The 23143-nt window shown below is 39.9% G+C and overlaps 1 pseudogene; it reads left to right on the forward strand.

Moving 5' to 3' along the window:
• The first annotated feature begins 22525 nt into the window (after window positions 1–22525).
• Window positions 22526–22621, forward strand: LOC148033565 (U6 spliceosomal RNA; annotated as a pseudogene).
• Window positions 22622–23143: the final 522 nt, after the last annotated feature.

The raw sequence follows: 23143 nt of genomic DNA on the forward strand, positions 1-23143 counted from the left end.
GAGAAGAAGCAAGGTTCGAGCAAGCAAGCCACGGGTAAGAAGCTCTCCCATCCTTTAACTCTTTCTCTTGGATAGTGCCTATGGAGGCACCGGAAGCAGGGCAGAGCAAAAATCTTAGATTGCAGTGAGATTTGGTGTGCGCGAAGAGCGCTGTGTATTCTGCAGATAACCCCTTTAGGGCTTTCCCGCAGTTATTTTGAGCATCTGAGGCCGTTTCAGGGCCCGTTTTAGAGCCGCAAGGTTGCGGACAACAGTTTCAGGGTACGCTGTGACTTCGACTGTATTGACCGAAAGTGGGTGCGTAGATTACAGATTTCAGATCTGTAAGTTCAAAGGTATTTACCAGTGAGTAAACACAAGGTTTATCTGCAAACAGGCTGCAGATTGCATGTATTGTTGAGCAGACAGTTAAAAAGGCTGTCTGGTGTATTGCTGTGCACTACAGGTCCAGGGTTGCAGAAGATTTACTTGCTGTTGGTATTAATTTTGTGATAATGGCAGAGAACAGTGGAAGCCCTATCATTGAGAAGCTCGACAAGAACAAATACCCTTCATGAAAGTTCCGTGTCACGAACTTCCTTATTGGAAAAGGCCTCTACGAGTTTGTTTCAGGTGAAGAAAAGGAGCCGGATATGAGTGATCCTCCAACTGCAGAAGAGACAAAGGCACGGAAGGAATGGAATGCAAAGGATAAAAAGGTCATGTATTGGTTGTCTGCAGTAATTGACAATAATATGCTGGGACACATTAGAAATGTAGAGAATTCATATGCAGCTTGGACCATACTTGAAAGTATGTTTTCTGTAAATACAAAGGCACGAAAGATTCAACTCAAGCAAGAGTTGAATACATTAAAGAAAGGGAAGATGTCTATCAATGAGTATGCACTGAAGGTAAGAAGCATTGCAGATGCATTGGCAGCGATTGATGCAATGCCCGATGATGATGATGATTTGGTGTCGTCTACCTTGGGTGGACTTAACAATGAAAAGGCTTGGAAGTCTTTTGTAACTTCTGTATATGTCAGAAAGCCATTTCCAGATTTCGATGAGTTGGTCTCCCTTATGATCATTGAAGAGATCAACATGCAGAGTGAGACATCTGAAAGAAGTGGTGAACAGGTCCAAGCTTTCTACTCCAGTTCAGGAAGGGGACGTGGCAGGTTCTCTTCAAGAGGCCGTGGTATAGGACGTGGTAGTGACAACCAGCAAAACAGATTGAATCAGCAATTTGGCGATATGCAGGAGGTCGTGGTAACTTTAGAGGCAGGGGGAGCTTTAGAGGAAGAGGTGGATGGCAGAATAGAGGTTCTAACAACTCTGGTATTGTGTGCCACTACTGTGGCAAAATAGGTCATATTGCAGCTCAATGTTATGCTAAGAAAGATGATATCCGCAGTGGTAAGTTGCAGCAAGGAAACTATGCATCGTCTTCATGACAGAATGAAGACAAAAATGAACGTCTGTTCATTATGCAGCATATGCTGAATGCTGTTACAGGAAAGAGAACACATGAAGATGTTTGGTATGTTGATTCAGGTGCATCCAATCATATGACCAGCCATGCAGAATGGTTTGGAGAGATGCAGGATTTGCAAAATGTAGGTTATGTGCAGACGGGTGATGACTCATGCCACCCAATTTCACACATTGGAAAAGTTTCCTTGTCCTTGCATGATGGTAAGACAAATAGTATTTCAGACGTATTACATGTGCCATCTATTACAAAAAACTTGGTGTCAGTCAGTCAAATGGTAGAGCAAGGACTGCAAGTCAGATTTAATGCAAAGGGCTGCTTTGTGGAAGACTTCAATGACAAGTGCAGGTTGGTAGCAAAGGGAAGTAGAGTTGGACGTATGTTCACTCTAGATGCTGGAATTCCTACTATGAATGCTGCTATGTATGCCAAAGGAAAAGGTGTTGTTGCAGACATTGAAATTTGGCACAAACGCATTGGACATGTAAATGTACAAAGGCTGAAATTAATGCAGTCCAAAGGGTTGGTTACAGGTTTGCCTACATTTAAAGTTGCATAATTTCAGAAGGTCTGTGAAGCATGTCAGTTTGGTAAGCAGGCAAGACAACCCTTTTCACATGACACAGATGTAAGCAGAAATATTCTTGATGTTGTGCATACAGACATTTGGGGGCCTACACAAAATATATCTCTTGGAGGTAGTTCATACTTTGTCACATTCATTGATGATTGTTCTAGAAAGCTGTGGGTATATTTTATGAAGGAAAAGAGTGAAGCTTTTGAGCACTTTAGAACTTTCAAGGCTGCAGTTGAAAGAGAAACAGGCTTGAAAGTAAAGTGCTTGAGGTCAGATGGAGGGGGAGAGTATCTCTCAAATGAGTTCAGTGATTTTCTGAAGTCTCATGTGATAAAGAGACAGTTCACATGCAGGTATACCCCACAGCAAAATGGGGTTGCAGAAAGGAAAAACAGGCATATTGCAGAAGTTGCACGTGCCTTGATGGCTGAAAATAATATGCCTAAGCATTTTTGGTCTGAGGCTGTTCATACTGCTGTTTATATTATGAACAAAACTCCCACAACTGCAGTTCATGGTATGACCCCCGAAGAATGTTTTACAGGTAAGAAGCCTGATGTTTCACACTTGAAAGTATTTGGCTGCATTGCGTATGTTCATGTGCCAGATGAGTTGCGGAAGAAACTGGATCCAAAGGCTGAAAAGTGTGTCTTTATTGGATACTCTTTAGAGCAGAAAGGGTATCGCTGTTACAACCCTGTCACATGTAAGTTCAGAGTGAGCAGGGATGTCATCTTTGATGAAATGAGCAGTTGGTATGCATCTAGTGGTGATGCATTGGATGTTGATGATGATCATGACACTCATGTGCAGGTTGAAAGGCAAGAATCACAGACTCTTAGTGGACTAGAGACATCATCTGGTAGTCCTTGGTCTGGGAGACTAAGGAGTACCTCTACATCTTTGAGTGCATCTAGTAGCACTACAGGTAAAGACAAAGGAAAGAATAAAGTGTCAGAAGGCATTGATGCAGTTCTTGATGGAGACTCCAGTGGCTCAGAGAGCTTGGATGATGAGCTTGGCATTCCTTCAGTGAGGACTCCAGGTGTGCAGAGAGCACGTGTTAATGCAAAGACTCCATTGAGTGATCCAGTGGTACGTAGGTCTAGCAGGGTGAGATATCCTGTTAAAAGATTTTGTTTTGAAGGTTATGCAGCTCACCATTATGCTTATATGGTGAAACTAGTTGAGAATGTTGAGCCCACATGTTTTGAGGAGGCTGTTGGTCATGCTCATTGGGATGCAGCAATGGATGAGGAGATGGCTGCATTAGAGGCCAATAAGACTTGGGATCTAGTATCATTGCCGAAGGGCAAGAAAACCATTGGATGTAAATGGGTTTATAAGATTAAGAACAATGCAGATGGTTCTATTAGCAGGTACAAAGCTAGGCTGGTTGCAAAAGGCTATGCCCAAACATATGGCATAGATTATGATGAAACCTTCAGTCCAATTGCTAGGATGGCAACTGTCAGATGTGTGATTGCTTTAGCAGCAGCCAAAGGTTGGAGGTTGCAGCAAATGGATGTGAAGAATGCCTTCTTGCATGGTGATTTGCAAGAAGAAGTGTATATAGATTAGCCAGCAGGTTATGAAGATTTAGAGCATCCCACGTATGTGTGCAGGTTGAAGAAGGCTCTCTATGGGCTCAAGCAAGCACCTAGAGCATGGTCTGACAAGATCAGAGAGTATCTTGTCAATATTGGCTTTTATGTTTCTGATGCTGATCACTCACTTTATGTGAGAAAGGGAGATGCAGGTTTGGTCATCATAGTCATCTATGTGGATGCTTGATTATTACAGGTGATAGTGATAGTGGGATTGCTGAAGTCAAGGGCTGTTTGAAGATGAAGTTTGAGATGAAGGATTTAGGTGAGCTAAGGTACTTCCTTGGCATTGAGGTGATTAGATGTGATGATGGTATATGGCTGTCCCAAAGACAGTATGGCTTGGATATGTTGTCCAAGTATGGTATGACTGCATGCAAACCACTTTCAGTCCCGTTGGAGCAGAATGTAAAGCTGAGTGTTGATGTTGGGGATGAGATAGAAGACCCTACTATGATCAGGAGGATAGTGGGGAGTTTGATCTACATGACCATTACAAGGCCAGACTTGAGCTACGCTGTTGGTCTTGTGAGTCAGTTTATGCAAGTACCTAGAAAGCCACATTTGGATACAGTCAGACACATATTGAGATATGTGAAGTCCACATTACATTATGGACTTTTCTATGAGGCAAGTACAGATGTACATGTGTTTGGATACACAGATGCAGATTGGGCTGGTAGTATGTCTGATAGAAGATCTACCAGCGGATACATGTTCTCTCTTGGTAGTGCAGCAGTTGCATGGAGCAGCAAAAAGCAATCTACAGTTGCTTTGTCGAGTACAGAGGCTGAGTATAGAGGTGCTGCTGTTGCAGCATGTGAGGTAGTATGGCTGCAAAAGCTATTGGTTGATTTGGATGTGCAGGTGGAAGGTCCAGTTGTCATTTATTGTGACAACATGAGCAGTATACAGTTGGCTAGGAACCCTGTGTTCCATACCAGGACAAAACATATTGAGGTACACTACCACTTTGTGAGAGAGAAGGTACTAGCAGGTGAGATTGACTTGGTGTATGTCAGCACACAGGATCAGATAGCTGACATCTTCATGAAGGCATTGGGTACAGAGAAGCTTCAAAAGTTTCGAAGCTTACTTGGAGTTGCAGAGATGCAGTTGAGCTTGAGGGGGAGTGTTGAGATGACAAGCTCAACACATGTGGACATTGATGATGGACCGCCTGGTTAGATGGGTCCACACATCTACACTTAGCACGTCGGTGGTCATTATGACTCTCACATGGCCACTGACTCATTACTTATTATATTCAGGTTGTTACACCTATTTACAGCTGGCATAGTTATAGCGCCAGTCGACTAGTGTAGTCGGTTATGCATTGTTTGACTTAGTAGGCCACTTTCCTTTTATGTTGTATCTTATCTATACTTTGTGTACATTGAAAAGAGTGTGGAAGAAGAAGAAGAAATCAGCAAGAAAACGTTTTGGCCTCCATCTCTCTTCTTGTCTCTTGAGTGAGCTTCTCCTTGTGCATTCTGTGTGTGTTCGACGCAGCATCTTGAGCAACCCCCTCCACCACGCGATTCTTGACATAATCGGGCTGCTTGCCCCTTTTCTTCCCTTCTTGTTTCTTCTCCTGAGATGCATCCTCCATAACATACTCAGGTATGGCTTTTTCAGCCTCTTTTTGCTGGTCCATTTTACTTTGTGTTATGTGTTTTGATAGGCATGAAGAGAAAGGACCAACATTGTTCTCATCTCTTCTTCTCTTTTCTTCCACAAGAGCTTCTTGATTATGAACCTTAGCTATATAATCATAGGCTGAAAATGAATCCACTACTGCACTCCATCTTGTTCTCCCTGGTATACTCTGACTTGCATCAGCCAATTTGAACTATGCTATTTTGCCCTTTTCCATGCAATCTAATGCTTGTATCCAAACACAAGATTTTGCTTCAGCCATGCCTCCTTTACAAGCTTCATCAATCCTTTCAATTCTTAGCCCACATGTGGCTGCATCTATGGCATCAAATGCTATCCTTGTAGCCATCTCTTTCAACCTCTTCTGCATGCCAACATTTCCAAAATTTGGCTTTATTGGAAGACCAGTTGAATGTATCTTGCCATCTTTCCAAAACACTAACCTTTTTGCTTCTGCTTCACGATAGGCTATACAATCTCACTTTTCATGCTGTAAACTGTCACACCAAATGCATCTTCTTTTGTATCCTACTCTATATGGCCTTTGGGCTGTTGCCGACCCTTCTCTTCTACGTGACATAAAAAATTTCAACCTTTGCATTGATTTTTGTCAAATTCAGCCTCACATCATGCATGCCCTTGATTAATTCATCCATAGCATCACCTTTAAGAGCTAGACCAATAGGTATATGACAGATGATTTTTGATGCCAAGAAGTGCTTAAAAATAGCCAAAAATTTTGAATTTCAAGGAAAAAATAGACTTCATCGAAGGCGGCAGTTGCAATCAGTACGATTTTAAGCGGCAATGCGCGAAAGTGCTTAAAAGACCCACTGGATGACAGCTGGTGAATTTTCATAATTTTTTGGTGGGTCAGATGAGACCTTGGGAGATGCTCGGCAGTGGACTTCAAGATGGACACCCAAGATTTTTCGGACTTCAATTCGGGTACCGAACGATGAAATGGGGATGCTCGAGAGGCCAAGGCCAAAGGCCAAGTGAGAATGGACTTAAAAAAGTCCCAAGAGTCATGCCTTTTGGGGGCTCCCTTTGGAAGCCCCAAAAAATCAAAATTGTGGGGGGAGGGGGGGGAGGCGTTCGTTTTTTTCGGGCGCAGTCTGAGAAGGCACCCTTTTTTTTGTTAGATGGAGAGATGGGCTACGGGGCCTGCAAACAATGCCTCAACTGACCGGATGGCTGATCTACATTCAATCTTCGATGCTCATTGCTCCAGACCGCACGTGGAATGTCTGCATGGTTGTGGAGATCAAAATTCAATCTTTCTCTCTCCTTCCTCTCTCTCCCCTTAAGAGGCACTTCATGTGGCAAGAATCAAGAAGAGAATTGGGAGATGGATGCTTGTCTGGGAGGCACCGGATTGTTCCAAGATCTATGCTGAAATCTATGCTGAAATCTATGGCTGGTTGGTTGATACATAGTCCCAATTAAATATTTCAAAAACCCGAAACACACAAAAAGGCGGTATGCTCTATTTTATGAAAGAATTTTGCTTATTTTTGATCGTTCTCCTAAAAGCTGTAAAACAGGTGTTTCCTACTCTTGTAACCACTCTCACCAACATTCCAGATCCTACATTGGCAAGTACCATTCAATCTTGTTTTGGTGCGCAGATCGGTCGTTGTATGCTCACATAGTGAATCCCGGAAGGTCCCCAAGAACAATGAACTCTACTTTTTGCACAAGTTACAAGGTAAAAAGCATGAACGACAAGAGCAAGAGACCAATTGGGTGCAATCTCCCCCCATGCCTTGTGTGAGCGCTTCACAAAGCATGTATTTTATGTATATTTCTTCTTCATGCTCAATAATAGCCCAATTTACAAAAATATATCAAGCTTTTAGCTTTTGAGTTTGCTTTTACAAAAATAGAAATAAAGCTAATGGAAGGTGCCCAAAGAGTGTGGCATGCCCAATACAATGTCCAAATAGAAATAACATATCCGTGCGCATAGGTGCATACAAAATAATAATAAATAATCGATGCCTCAATAGACATGACAAAATATAGGCGTGGCGCCTATCAAAATATAATCCATAGATCGAATACTCGCTAGACTCCAATGCTTTTCTCCGCCACTGCTGCTATCTCTACACATCAACTGAAGCATTCACAATCGTTAGTAAAATAATACAATTAAACCGACAAAAGTGAATACCTAGCAGTCTTCAGCTACATAAATAAATCAACTGGTTAGAAATAAATCCTAACCTTAATTTATTACGAGTGCACACTCTAAACTCATAAACGTTTATTAATTTAATATGCATTTTATAGAATCACCTGCTATGGAATCACCCATGTACACACTAAATTAATGAAACACCCGAAAAGGACAGGCGTCCCCATCAACTTCTCGCACAAAGAATCCACTTTGTGTATGAGCCCCGGTCATCAAAGTTTACGGAATCCACCGTAAAACCTCACGGAATCCACTGTGGCACGGAATCCACCGTGAAATATGCCTCCTGGCATCATACCCCCGGGGTGGGATAGCAATTGACCTCAATTTCTATTAGCTCAATGTGGAGCTAACAGAGTGGGGAAAGCATTTAAGTCTCTAGCGTGCATCCATTGTGTTTCCCCTACAGGATGGTTCTTAAATTTAACTAGATATCTAGAATACCTTCGGCCAGTTCTAGTGGTCATAAAGTCAGTGTCTATGATAGCTTCTGGTTCAAGTATTTCAGTCTCTTCCTCTAATAAAGGTGGGTTTTCATAAACAGGGTGTACAGGTAATTGGCCTCTAAATGGTCTCAATAAACTAATGTGAAATGTGTTGTGAATTTTCCAATGAGGGAGTAATTCTAACTTGAATGCATTATCATTAATTTTATGAATGATCCTAAATGGTCCATAGAATTTAGGGGCTAATTTGACAACACATAATGTGAAATGTGTTATGTTTTTCTATTCTCAGCCAAACATAATCATCAACTTTAAAATTCATTGCTTGTCTTTTCTTGTTGGCTTGTTTGGTATATGATTGCTGGGCTTTAGCAATCATATCTTTGACCTCATAAAAAATAGTATTATGCATACTAGCAATATCATCAGCACTCTGAATTCTATTAGACAAAGATGCAACAAGTGTAGATAATCTATATCCATAAATCACTTCAAACGGTGCTTTCTTTGTAGATGTGTGTGGTGTATTGTTATATGCAAACTGTAATAAATGCAAATGTGTGTCCCATGTCTGTGGTTTAGTGATAGTATATGCACGTAAAAGATCTAGAATTGTGCTGTTAGTGGCTTCTGTTTGTCCATTAGTTTCTGGATGAAATGCAGATGAAAAATCAATCTTTGTGCCTAGGTTAGCAAACAGAGTAATCCAAAAGTTGTTACAAACTCTAGAATCACGATCTGAAATAATAACTTTTGGCAATCCATGGTTAGTAAAAACAGTTTTCAAAAATAATTGTGCTGCTTGTGATGCTGTTAAAGTTTTCTTACATGGAATGAAATATGCTTGTTTACTAAATCTATCTACAACTGTCCAAATCATATCATGGTTAGATTTAGTATTTGGTAAACCAGTAATGAAATCCATAGAAATTTGTTCCCAAGGTTTAGATGGAATAGACAAAGGCATAAGTAATCCATACTGTTTACCATGATGTCTCTTAATTCTTTGACAAATCAAACATTCAGAAACGAAGTTAGATACATCAGCATCCATATGCGGCCAATAAAAATCTTCAGTTAACGTACGTAAGGTAGATATGATACCTCTATGACCTTGATATGGAGGACAATGAATTTCATTCAAAACAAAAGATTGGAATGGAATTATAACACACAATCTCTTTTCATAAAACATAAATCCATCATTATATGACAATGAATCAATAGGAATGAAATTATTTTGAACTAATTTATTCCAATCAACATGAAAAGTAATATCCTGGTGATATGTATCTTTCATAGCAATCAAAGAATCAAAAGATATGATAGAAATATTATGAATGGCAGGTCTTCTACTCAATGCATCAGCCACTACATTTTCTTTTCCAGGTTGGTATTGAATGATAGGATGAAAACTTTGAATAAAGGAAGCCCATTTGATATGTCAGTCAGAGATTTGGGGTTGGCTAAGTAAATGTCTAATACTTTGCTGATCGGTCTTTATCATAAATTCTGAACCCATTAAGTAGTGTTTTCACTGTCTTAATGCTTGCACAACTGCTAATAGTTCTTTGTCATATGTGGAATATTTCAGCTCAGAGGGTTTCAGCTTACAACTAGAATAGGCTATAGGATGATTGTCTTGCATAAGTACGGGTCCTATTCCTGATCCACTAGCATCGGTCACTACTAGAAAGAATGGTCTATTAAAGTCAGGCAACTGTAGAACAGGGGCATGGGTTAATGCATGTTTCAGTAAGTCAAAGGATTTCTTTTGATTTTCGGTCCATTGATAAAAAATTGCTTTCTTCAGAAGTTTGGTTAATGGTAAAGCAAGTAATGAAAAATTACGTACAAACTTCCTATAGAAACTAGCAAGACCAAGGAATGAAGTAACTCATGCACGTTTTTAGGTACAAGCCAATTCAATATTGCATCAATTTTCTTAGGATCAACTTTAATTCCATCAGATGATACAATATGACCTAAATACTCAATTTCTGTTTTAAAGAATTCACTCTTTTCAGGATTTGCATACAGTTGATTTTCTTTCAATAACTGAAAAACCAATGACAAATGCTCATAATGTTCTTTCTCATTTTGACTAAACACCAAAATATCATCAAAGAAAACAATTACACAATACTGATATTTTAGAAATATACGGTTCATCATTCTACTAAACGTAGCAGGTACATTAGTCAGTCCAAAGGGCATGACCAAAAATTCGTAATGACCAAACTGTGTTCTAAATGCAGTCTTGAATATATCAGACTTATCTAGTCTCACCTGATGATAACCAGACTTAAGGTCAATTTTACTAAATATAGCAGATCCTTGCAGTTTGTCCATAAGGTCATCAACTCTAGGAATAGGATACCTATTCTTTATAGTGATCTTATTTAAAGCTCGATAGTCAATGCACATACGGTAGGTATTATTCTTTTTCTTGACTAATAGTACAGGTGCACCGAATGGAGAACTGCTAGGTCTAATCAATCCTCTATTTAGTAATTCCTCAACTTGGCTCTGGATTTCTTTTTGCTCTATCTGGTTATGCCTATATGGTGCTTTGCAAGGTGGTTGTGTGCCAGGGATCAAATCTATCTTATGGTCTTCTGGACGTGAAGGAGGTAAACCTGGTGGTAGGTCTTCTGCAAAACAGTCCTTAAAATATGCAAGAAATTCTTTATGCCTAGGGTGCATATGATTTTCCTTTACTTGCAATTCATTCACCCAAATGAGATAGGATTTACTACTCTTGCGTAATGCACGTTTAGCTTGAGTATGCGAAAGCAATGGAAAGACATTAGATGCATGCATACCATATAAGATAATAGATGTTCCTTGAAAATTAATATTCATTGTGTGTGTGGAATAATCTATATCTGGGTTATGCTGGTGTCGCCAAGGCATACCTAAAATAATGTCACTCGACTGTAATGGAAAAACTAAGAAATTTCTTCTTTCAGTGTATTGACCAATTTGAATCTCTAAGTCTTGCACTTCCTGTGTGCCATTATACCTAGTGCCTAAAAATACAGCTTTTATGCGATAATGCGTAGGTACAGTCTGTAATTTCAATTCTTTTACCAATTTTGCTGAAATAAAATCATGAGTACTACCGTCATCATGCAAAATAGTCTTTTCCTTTCCATGCACCAAACATTTCATAGTCAATAAAGAATGTGGAGTAGGCATACCTAGTAAAATATCGGAAGTAGTAGTAGTGTCGTCCTCATCTTCAGTGAAGTCAGGCATATCTTCATGTTCGTCTTCATCCATTGCTCCAAGGTAGTTGATATGAGCTAGTGGCTTCTTTGAATGACAATTTGCTGCTAGATGTCCAGGATGGTGGCACTTATAGCATACTATTGGCTTGGCTTTGGTTACATTGTTTGCAATGGCGGGAAGTCTAGGTACATTTGGATTTGGCTGTGGAATAAGTTTAAGGTTTTGATTGAGATTGGATGGTAATGCAGGTGGTTTTGCCCAATTCTTACGGAAAGATGATGAAGAGAAACGACCTGGATTAAATCTTCTAAAATTGGAATTGAATTGTTTTGATCCATAATTACCATTGGCTTGGAATTGCTGTGGTCGTCTGTCTCTACCGCGTAGCTTATCTTCAGTGTCGTGAGCTAGTGAAATAGCGTCTTCAAGAGTAGCAGGCTTGAACATGTTAACTTCAGCGTAGTAATGCCCAAGGAGTCCAGACATATACTTCCGCTTATGTGTCGCCTATGGTACGTCTTCAAGCATGCGTAGCTGGAGGAGTGCATTCCAAAAACGCTCTGTATACTGAGGTATAGGCTCATGATCCCATTGCTGGAGTAGATCCCATTGCTTAATAGCTTTCTCATGAAATTGCGGTGGAAGGAAATTCTGCATGAACTTCTTCTTGAAATCTTCCCAAGTAGCAGGACAATCTATGCTCTTGCGTACTACAGTCCACCAAAGTGATGCTCTATCTACCAAATGATTAGTAACACACTTGATTTTATCTTTTTCTGCATAGGTTTCCTCATGGAAATAGTCATCAAACTGACTAATGAATGCTAGAACAGTCTTTCCTTCTCGTATGCCATTGAAAGTACGAAATTTGAAACTTCGTTTACTTATCTTTGATTCCTTGTGAATGGTTTGAGCTTCAAGAGTGGCGTCGATGGTACGTCGAATCAGATCTTCAGCTTGAGGTTCTTCTTTGTCGGTAGACGCTCTTTGTAATTTTGCCAGTTGCGCTTGCAATGTTTGCCTAGCCCTTCGTTCTTCTTCCAATTGCATCATGATTAAGTCCAGCTTTTGCTCCATCGTAGGCTCAGGTAGGTCGCCTTCAGCCATAAGATCATCCATATGTGGTTCCGTCATCCTGTAAAACTCAAAAGACCTTTCTCACTCAAAATCAAGTTAGCAGGATGAGCGTAGCTCAAATTCGGGAATACAAGGCTTATGTGTTTTTGGGTATATCTTTCTCAATCTTCAGAAAATCTGCGATTTTTCCTTCTTCATATGCTGAAAATGCTTTAGCAAACCGGCGTATGGGTAGAGTACCTTCCAATGAACAACTTTGCAGTTCGGAGTTTCTGCGCAGGAACAGTCCTTCTAGGAGTTTTGAGCACAAGTCAGTTCTGACTCCAGTTGACTAGTCTGACTTGCAGAGTTGCAGACTTATGTGACTTGCAGAGTTGCAGAATTGCAAAACTTAGTCGACTTAATGAACTTGCAGAACTTGATCAGAATTTACTTGCAGAACTTGACTTCTGTGGTGTGTGACTTGGAGTTGTTGACTTGCAGAGATGACTTGTCTTAAGTAGACTAAGCTTAATTGTTTAAGCTTAAGGGGGGGGGGGGCTTAAGGAAGAAAAACGGCGCAGATTCGTTGTGGGGGAGCCGTTTTTTACCGTCGCGAGATTTTCGGGCATCCTCTCACAGCTCGATGACGAATTTTGAAGCTTTTTATAAGCTTCCTAAAGCTTTTAAGCTTCAACACTAAGCTTTTGAAAAGAATTAGATATGGAGGTTATGAGCTTAACTTTGGTTGTCCACGACTTGTTGAAGGAGATGTAGGAGTGGTCCTCCGCCTGGATAGCCCGGTCCTTCGCGATCTAATGACAGAAACAAGGGTTCTTGATCGCCAGAAGTCTGCCTATATCGACGGTTCGCGACGAGTTTGACCATAGAGCCCGATCATTCCAGGAGCTCCGCCTTCGCACGAGATGGGTAGCGATTGGAAGCTCTTGATCTCAGCTCCGCTCTGATACCACTGGTGCGCAGATCGGTCACTGTATGCTCACGTAGTGAATCCCGGAAGGTCCCCAAGAACAATGAACTCTACTTTTTGGACAAGTTACAAGGTAAAAAGCATGAACGACAAGAGCAAGAGACCAATTGGGTGCAATCTCCCCCCATGCCTTGTGTGAGCGCTTCACAAAGCATGTATTTTATGTATATTTCTTCTTCATGCTCAATAATAGCCCAATTTACAAAAATATATCAAGCTTTTAGCTTTTGAGTTTGCTTTTACAAAAATAGGAATAAAGCTAATGGACGGTGTCCAAAGAGTCTGGCACGCCCAATACAATGTCCAAATAGAAATAACATATCCGTGCGCATAGGCGCATACAAAATAATAATAAATAATTGATGCCTCAATAGACATGACAAAATATAGGCGTAGCGCCTATCAAAATATAATCCATAGATCGAATACTCGCTAGACTCCAATGCTTTCCTCCGCCACTGCTGTTACCTAGTAGTCTTCAGCTACATAAATAAATCAACTGGTTAGAAATAAATCCTAACCTTAATTTATTACGAGTGCGCACTCTAAACTCATAAACGTTTATTAATTTAATATGCATTTTGCGGAATCACCCGCTATGAAATCACCCATGTACACACTAAATTAATGAAACGCCCGAAAAGGACAGGCGTCCCCATCAACTTCTCGCACAAAGAATCCACTTTGTGTATGAGCCCCAGTCATCAAAGTTTACGGAATCCACCGTAAAACCTCACGGAATCCACCGTGGCACGGAATCCACCGTGAAATATGCCTCTTGGCATCATGTTTGGATGAAGAAAAGAGGAACCACAAAGAAAGCAGCAACAGTCAAGCAACTTCAAATTCCCGTGATCAAGTATTGGTTCATACAGTTATCACTAGATGTTCTTTCTGTAAGAAAAAAGGACATCTTATAAACAACTGCTGGAAGAAGTATCCCAAGAAGATGAAATGTAACAAGTGCAAGAAGACAGGGCATATCACTAGTAAATGCCCCAACACTCATGATATACCCAAATAATTGGTGGCCAACTATGCCTCCAATCCATCGACTGTTTTGACTATTTAAATCATCTACCTAAAACAACCTTGTAAGCCTAATTTATAAAGGCATCCCAAGAAGGGGGGGAACCTCTTACATGCTTTGTAATCCAATGCCACCCTGGCATTGAGGGGGGGTGTTAGAAGGAAGGCATAGGAACCCACTATAAGCAAGGGAGTATAAGGGCAGATGAGTGTGAATAGCCCTAGGGGCAGGGGAAACCCTAACCCTAGCTTGGCAAAGGCTATATAAACAGCCTATGGGTCACTATCAAGTGTGGGAGAGTGTACCCAAGTTGTACTCTAAGCAACTTAGTAAGCAAGATTTCATTCTTGTCCTTTGAGCTCTCTTCTCCCTCTTGTGCACACATTGCAATGCTGCAACTCTGGTTTTCAACAGAAAGATATGGAAGCAATGCAACTTGCTCATGAGTTAGGATATCACAAACATTTCATAAATGGTAGTGCAGCTATCTACAAAAGTTGTATTTTTCCAATATACATGATGCAACAAGACAGTGACTCTATATGGACTAATTTTGACTTCCATAGTAAATATATCCCTTACATTAAGGGCTTTTGCATAGCTATGAAATATATGCTTGTTAAAAATTTAAAGTGTTTTGTGTAGTTACCTTGATGTTTTTAAACACCACCAATATCAATGAGAGAATCTACTTAATGTTTTTTATTATTTCAATAACATTAGTTAATTGTATTGAAATTTCTTATAAAGTTGTTTAAATCCAATTTTGTGCTTTATGTCTTAGCTAACAAATAAGTCTTAATTGATAATAAAATTTATGTCTATTTCTTTGGAAACACAAACATTAGTCAAAGGTTAAATCTTTAGTCTTAGAAAAATCATAAACTTCTAGCTTGGTATATAAATCTTCATTTTATGATATGACAATTTATTTAGCTAGTCAAAGTGTGAAGCTAGTTGATTTTGGCCAAAGCCAATATCCATCTTGTTCATATATTATCAAGATAGATAGAAATTTTGAAAAAAAGATATTTATATATCATGCATATACATACAAAAAATGTAAATGGGGTGAGCAATTATTTGACACACTTGTGTCTATTGGTTTACACAAAAAAAGAATCATCACATCATAGGTTATCCAAACTTATTACGATATGGTATTAGATCAAGTTATTAAACCACACCTAATTAGTGGTGACTCTTTTAAGATCCTAGTTCATGAAACTTATACATGTCACTTTAAATGATGCTATATCTAAAAGAAAAAACTCGTATTATAATATCTTCAAATCCATAACATTATAAATTTTGGCCATGATAACATACTTTCATACAATGTTTAAGGCTCTTGTATTCTAAACTCTCTCTCCACTCCATCAAACCTTTGTATTCTTACATTAAACTTGGAAATTTCCTAAGTATATACTAGTTAAGCCTCCTTGATGTTTCCACCACCGTACAACATCATATTTTGTTAGTATGCTAGAAAAGATAGAGGTGAAATCCAAATCTCGTAACAGCCACATAGCTTACATTCATCATTTAAGCTCTCAAGATGTGTGATCTCATATTTGTAACATACAAAGTGCCCTTTAAAGATAAACATAAACATAGTGCTCTCTTTCATTCACAAAAGTAAGACATTCATTCAAAGTGGGACTTGGAAAATTCCCAAAATCTCTAATATGGTGTTCTAGAATTGGCACTTCAATTGATTAAAGAAGAGATTATATAGCCTACACCACTCAAAGACTGTGTGAAGTTATATCTAGGTGTTCCCTCCAATTGGATGAATACATAGGTTATCAACAAACACCTCCAATTCTGGCTTATGCATGTCTTTGAAGATGGCACACATATGAGGCACTAGAAGGTAGCTGGTGGAGTTAGCCCAAATGGCATGACTATGTAGGGTAGGCAAACACTATCTTATGCCTATCGTTGGGGTGTACCTACACCTAGTTATAACCTGAGAAGCCATCCAAGAAACTATAGGTCTCTTTGTCCACTACTCTTTCAAGCATGTACTCCATGTAGAATAGTGAATAGTTATCTCTCTTTATCGCAACATTGACTTTTTTATAGTTTATTCATACTTGAATTTTTTTGTTCTTCTTTAGGATAATCATTATGGGTGATACCTAGTCTATGTGCTCGATTTCATAGATGAATCTGGACTTCAATAACTTATCTATCTCCTCCTTGATGGTGTGTGCATGCTTTGGATTCATTGGGTAGGGCCGCTGTTTAACTGGTGTTGCATTAGGAGTCATCCTCGCGATGTTATGGGTCATGACCCTTGGATTGACTCCTTTGAATTTATCTAAGGACCAAGTGAATACATCTATGTACTTTCATAGGAGAATGATGAGATCAGCCTCCTCTTGCTCAATCAGGTCATTAGCTATGAACACAAGTCGAGGCTTTTTCCCTTCCCTTGCCAAGTTGACTTCCTTGATCTTAGCAGGCCCTTCTATTGCTTATCCTTTCCTCTTAGCTCCTAACAAGATCATTACCTTATCACCCTTTTTAAACTTTGTAAAGCACTTAGGTAGGTCTTAGGGCTTCAGTTCTTCAACTTCCGACCCCTTTGGCAACTTTCTTTTTTCCTCCATCAACTGCCTGTGCCTTAGGTGGACTAGTAGGTTCCCTTTTGTACGTTTGGTCTTAGGTGGTTGGGGTATTTTTGGATCGTTCTCAGATCTCATTTTTGACTTAGAGTTAAAGTCACAACCTTCACTAGAAGAAGGAGTTTCCCCTGGTGGTAGTAACTTTTGTTAGCTAACAACTTTGAGGTGGATTCTATTCTAAGGAGTGGTGTGGTACTTGGTTGAACTATTTCAACTTGCTTGTAGTCCTATCACTCCTAGGTGGTCTAGTCTCATTCCATTCTGAAGACTCTTTTGATCCTAAAAACATTGGATTTTCATGGCTTGGAGTCTACTCATATCTGTTCAATCACTTAGCCGTCCGTGTAATACTCTATTGTCTCGGCCTCTTCCTCACTTTCCTCATTTGTAGAGTAGTAATCTTCATACTCGTCCTTTGAATCATTACATTCTGACTACTCATCATCTCCTAGGTTTCTATTCACAACCCTCTTCTCATATGTGATTAGTGCCCAATTGTACATTAGGTTCAAGTTGTTTACTTTGGTTCATTTCCACTTTGGCTTGTCCATGAGATCCTTGAGGGGTTTGAGACTAGCAACTAGGTTACTTGCTAGCTCTCTTGCCAAGTATTCAAGGATCCCCTGGAGCTTGAGTTTGTTAGACAGAATGTGGAAAGGGACAAGTGTTGGCTATGGGCTATCAGCCTATTGGGAGCCCAAAGGCCCCTATTTATTTTAACGTGGGGTGGGGAGGGGGGGTTTCAAGGTGTGAGCAGCAACCCCCCCTCCCCCGATCATGACAATTTGATCAAAAGGGGGTGGAGACGCTACATAGAAGTGATAAAAACTAATGATCTCCATCAAATCTTTGATTTTTTCACTCTCCATTGCCTATTGAACTGCAAAAATGGCTGCCCGCTGTGAGGTGTCCGCTAGTCCCAATCCACGGCACACTTTTTAGTAGTCCATCAGTAGGTTTTCCCATAAATGATGCCGCCCGGTGCTCCCTTGGAACATCACGGGGTTGTCACTTAGGCCCTACCGAGTCTACTTCGCAACGGGAGAGTTCTGGCCGAACCCACTAGGATCGACCTGAAGACTTGGGTTCCTAAAATTGGATGGGTCTCCTAGCAGCCAGCTAGCGTCAGTAATTTTGAGTTCCACTTTTTAGAGGATTACTCGATCTGAAGCGGACTTGCCATTGCACTTGGTTCAAAGAGAATGGGAGACGGAGGGGAGTGCAGTACGTCAACCCTCCTGCCCATAAGGCAAAATCCCATTCCAGCCCCCTAAAACAATGCAAGTCGGTTCTACCTAATGACTACTTGGTCAATTTATTGTCTTCCTATTTCTATTTTCCGATGTAGAAAAGCTCCCAGCTAACCGGGACCACCCTACCATTGGACGGACCCGTCGGGGGTTACGCCCACCCGCTTTCCTCTGATGATGGGTCATCTTTAGTTTTTTAATGACCTACAACACATTTATTGGAACATATACAACCAGCTTCCTTAATTAGTCCATTAAGTCACACGTTCCTTCACATAATTTATCTCACTAACACGCATACAATTCGAACAGTAAAGCAAACTTCTTTATTATATTGGAAGTTTATTACAATTTCCATCATTCCTTCCTAGCGGAAGATACACAGAATTCCATAAGGACATTCTGTCCCACCAAGATTCCACCCTCATAACTAGTATTTAGGGTTCCAGGATCCCATCTTGGGTCACAAAGGGGCTCATCAGATTCTTGGAACAATGCAGGATTTACAGCCAGAGCCCCCTCTGGCACCCACAATTCCTACTGCTCGAGACTATCCCTACTGACAGACCTTTTGCCTACGGAATCAGTCCAAGCCTCTCGTAGCGATAATCATGACCCCCTTGGAGTAGGGTCTCACCGCTAGCTTGGGGGTAGCCTAGCGCGATCCTTCCTTTTATTCTGTTTGACAATAATCTCAATCAAAAATATAGATTCTAGCAAACACAAACAGTCCTTTCAAATATGTATCAAATAATGCAATGACAATCATCCCAACATGTAAATCACAGTTTCACATAGCCAAGGTAGACCTTATCCTAAGGTAACCTTACATTCTAATGAGGATTCTTCTCCCCATAAAGAAGTGTTGAGTACACCTCTTATAACATGTTAAGCAAGGCATGAGTTTTTCCATTTGGATTCACTTATCCAACATAAGCAAAATCCCTTAAGAAAATATATTGTGTCAATAACTCAACGAGATGATCTATAGGATTCCCAAATACACAATCAGTTTCTATAACCTTCACTAATCAATTCTTAACCTCGTCGCATTTGATCATAACTATATTGAATGCGCATAAAGACATATGTACAATAACCTTTGGCAATTAATTCTATCCTGATTCTATGCCTTAGTATCTCAACTATTCTAGCTACAAATCATAGTGATTAATCGTTTTATGCTTGTACTAATATGTCTTTCTAGATGAGTTATCAGTTTAATGTGTAAGTGAAGAATATGGAAGCTAATATCTTATGTAATTATCTTATATTGAAAATTGATAATCTAGTAATGAATAACCTGGTTTGGCAGCATGACGACATTAGGAACTTCATCTTTACTCGCGCTCGCATTAGCCATACCCGATGTTCCATTTGTAGTGGCAACTCCCGCAACTTGGGGCACTCCCGTATCATTGGCAATACCCATTGCTTGACCGGTTGCGTTGATCTCCATGGTTTTTCCACTTCGTCGCTTTGGAACCATCGTCCATGAGTGGTTTGAGAGATAGGGAAGGTGGGATAGATTTTAGATGAGAGAGGGTAAGAGAATATGGCTTAGTTAAAGATCGAGACAAGAGATTTGAGCTAACTCTCTTCCTCTTTCTCTTTCTCTCTCTCTCTCTCTCTCTCTCTCTCTCTCTCTCCCTCTCTAGCTTCTCGCAGCCTCTTGAAGGAGTATTCTTCTTTCTCTCTTCTTCTCTCTCGTAGCCTCTCGGGGTCTCCTTATCTCCCTCTAAGTGCCCCCCATGCCTCTTATTTATAGTGAATTGGAGAAGAGGGCTTGTGGTTGAGAAGTGGAGCTCTTTGTGGAGGGGGATCTTGGAAAGATCAGTGATCTGATGCTCAGATCATAAATCTGATGGTTCCATTGGCTTTGAAAGGGGGGTAAAACCCCAAGACACTTGCTTAGAAAGCTCTCAGTTCACTCCTTATTCTTTTCTTTGTTCGAAGTGCTGTCTACTGCCTGTAAACTACGATCGCGGCACGCGCGATTTCGCCAGTCACTTTTCTTTATTTTTCTTTTTATAAAATCTTCAAACTAACTAATACATCACTTGTTTTTTTTCTTTTAAATGACATCTAGTTCTAGAAATCTCCATAACTATTTTTTTAAAAAAAATTAAGATAATCTCTAAAATATCTAAAATATTCTAGTCTTGTCCAAAAGTCTAATATTTTTAGACCATCCAAACTATACACATTATCCTAGTGATTAATATAACTTATAAGTTTCGTTCACGTTGTAATTTACGTGAAGGGTGGCCACGGTCCTTGCCAATTCAAAAAAAATATCGAATTTACGACTCTTGATTTTTCTAAATAAAATATTTTAAATTAAATAAAAATTATTAATACTTATGCAATAATGTCCTAGTTGCATCTCGCATATAGGTTAAATATATATTGCGATGTTCTTGTGCATTGGAAGGTTTGCATTGGGTAATTTACGTTGGAAAGAATGAATTATGTTGTATACAATGCATTTGTGCAATAAAAATCCCTTGTGATGATCGTAAATAGGTTAATTCATAGAAGGATGTTTAATTAAAGAATAGATAGTTGCTATGGAGAGGAATAAAAGAGTTATATTTTATTTAGAATTTGCATAAGCAACAGCATTATTATTCGTGTGACTTGCATGGGAAAAGAAAATATTATGTTTTTATAGCATTGTAAATTTACATAGCATAACTTGCGTGCATAAGCAACTTGCATGCATAAGTAAATGTATGAAAAGAAAAAGGGTTATATTTTATTTGATGAAAAGCATATAGGATACAATACGCATGAAATGATAGTTACATTCAATATGAAAAGATAGGTTAAGTTAAGTTAAAATGTTGCTTAGTATTGCGCTTGCACAGTTAATCCAGCGTTCTCATACTTAGATCATTCTATGTTGCAAGTAAGAGAGGGTACTAGGCCTTAGGACACAAATACTAGTAATATCACAAACAAAGGATGTTAAGCGACCAAGAAAGTTGCTTAAAAACTGTCGTTATACAACCTTAGACTACGGAACAAGGATGTTTCCCTAGTCTAAGATAAATCGATAGGTTAAACTCGAGGTTGGATTATCGATCAAGGTCTACGCCTTGGATATTTGGAGAGGATAATTTCGGACAATCACCGGATTGTCTGATTAGACAATCTTACTAGGGACAAGTGGTCCATAAGGGAAAAGGGTGTGATCCTAGGGTTCTCATCTTAAAGATCGAAGGACCAAACGTTAAGATCTCACAAGAAATCCTAGAGCCAAATCAATCTTCAGTCTATTGGGACTAGGGTTTTGGATTGGGGTCCATGGAACTCCCAAATCCTATACCTTGATCAAAGGTATTCTTAGTCCAAGAATGCCATATGACAGGAGATGTAATTCCTCAAGATAGGTACTGCTACCTATCTCATGCAACAAGTCTGCAAGGTCATATGCTATTGCAACTAAATCATAAGATGCTACTACTACATCTTAGGCCAAGGAAGGCGAGATCTAATTACAAGTTAGATTCGTTAAGAGTCAAGTAGTCACCCTACTACAACTCTCTCTTGGGGACCGATTTGTCAAACTTAGGGAAATTGTGAATTGCCAAGAAGCAAATTGACCAACCAAGGACGGCGGGGTTGTCCATTGACTATAGTACAAGGAGACCTAGAGTAATGATAATTGGGGTCGATAGGGTATAAACCCTAACCCAAAGAAAAAGGGTAAACAAGCAACCTAGCTTTCCAAGCCCTTGGAATCTTGCCAAGTCACGAACGATCCACGATCGAATGCTGGGAGTATTTGGGAAGAAGGAATCACACCTTAGTAGTTGGTCGTATGAATGACCACAGAAATGATCATGATTGTACACTTAGGTACGTTATTTGAACTTCTTCGCTCAAGGAACTAATTCAAGGCCAAACACTTAATGCTTCAAGTTAATAGCCTGGAGGGAGAGGCAGGTTCAGTTACCTCTGACTGCCTGCCTGCTGGCCCTATCCAAGGGGGTTGTTAGCCGAGTCGGGTGCATGGACCGAACCCGTCGTGAGAGGTCTCTCCGTGGGTGCTGCTTGGAGCGAGAGGATGCTTGGGTGCCAGGGGAGGCTCTGGATGTAAATTACTTGCTTACAGGCGAAACTTGGACTAACAATCTTGATGATTGCTGGGATAGCCTTCGGGCAAGATACTTGATGTATTCCAAGACTATGATAAATAAAGATCAAATATTTGGAAAAGAAACTTGCTTCACATTGTTTTTTTAATGTCAGTGCCTAAGTTACGTGAAGGAACCTGTGTTTAAATTGGTTAATTAAGGAAGTTGCCTTTGCATGTCAAACATAATGTGGTAGATAATTAGATAACTAAGCTTTATCAGATGTCTCTTCGGAGACATCTGATAAAATTGGAACAATACAGAGAAGATTAGCATGGCCCCCGCGCAAGGATACAAATTGAGAAATGGTCCAAATTTTTATAAGATGTCTCTTCGAAGACATCTGATAAATACAGGGGAGGGTGAGTAGAATAGAGCAGTGTTTTCTATTGAAAACATTTCTTTACTCACTTATGGATGCTGGGTTGCAGAGTCACGAAGCATGGAGTAAGTTCTTGGTGTTCCAGGTCATGTTCATGACTGCAATGCATGCTTCGAATTATCGTCAGAGGCTTGGCATGATGAATATTCTGGACCGCATCTATAATCCTTCGCCCTTGTATGAGGAGCGGAGATGGACGGGATACTCAGGAATATACTACATAGCAGCCCACCGACTCGCGTACCTTCAGATCAACTTGAAGAGAATCAAGTGGATGGAGGATTTAAAGATCATGAAGCTATTCATCTTTGTCGAAGCTCGCGTAAACGCAACTTTGCATGTTAGCGGTCAGCAAGTCAAGCAGAACAAGTATGTCTATGAAGAAGTGACCCAAGTGATCTCTGCTGACAGAATCAAAGTGTTAGGGCGCTATGAGAAGAACGGGTATCAAAGGAAGGGA

The sequence above is a fragment of the Lygodium microphyllum genome, chromosome 7, assembly GCF_053477565.2.
Source record: "Lygodium microphyllum isolate KBCC chromosome 7, Lygodium_microphyllum_v1.1.10, whole genome shotgun sequence".
NCBI classification, from domain to species: domain Eukaryota; kingdom Viridiplantae; phylum Streptophyta; class Polypodiopsida; order Schizaeales; family Lygodiaceae; genus Lygodium; species Lygodium microphyllum.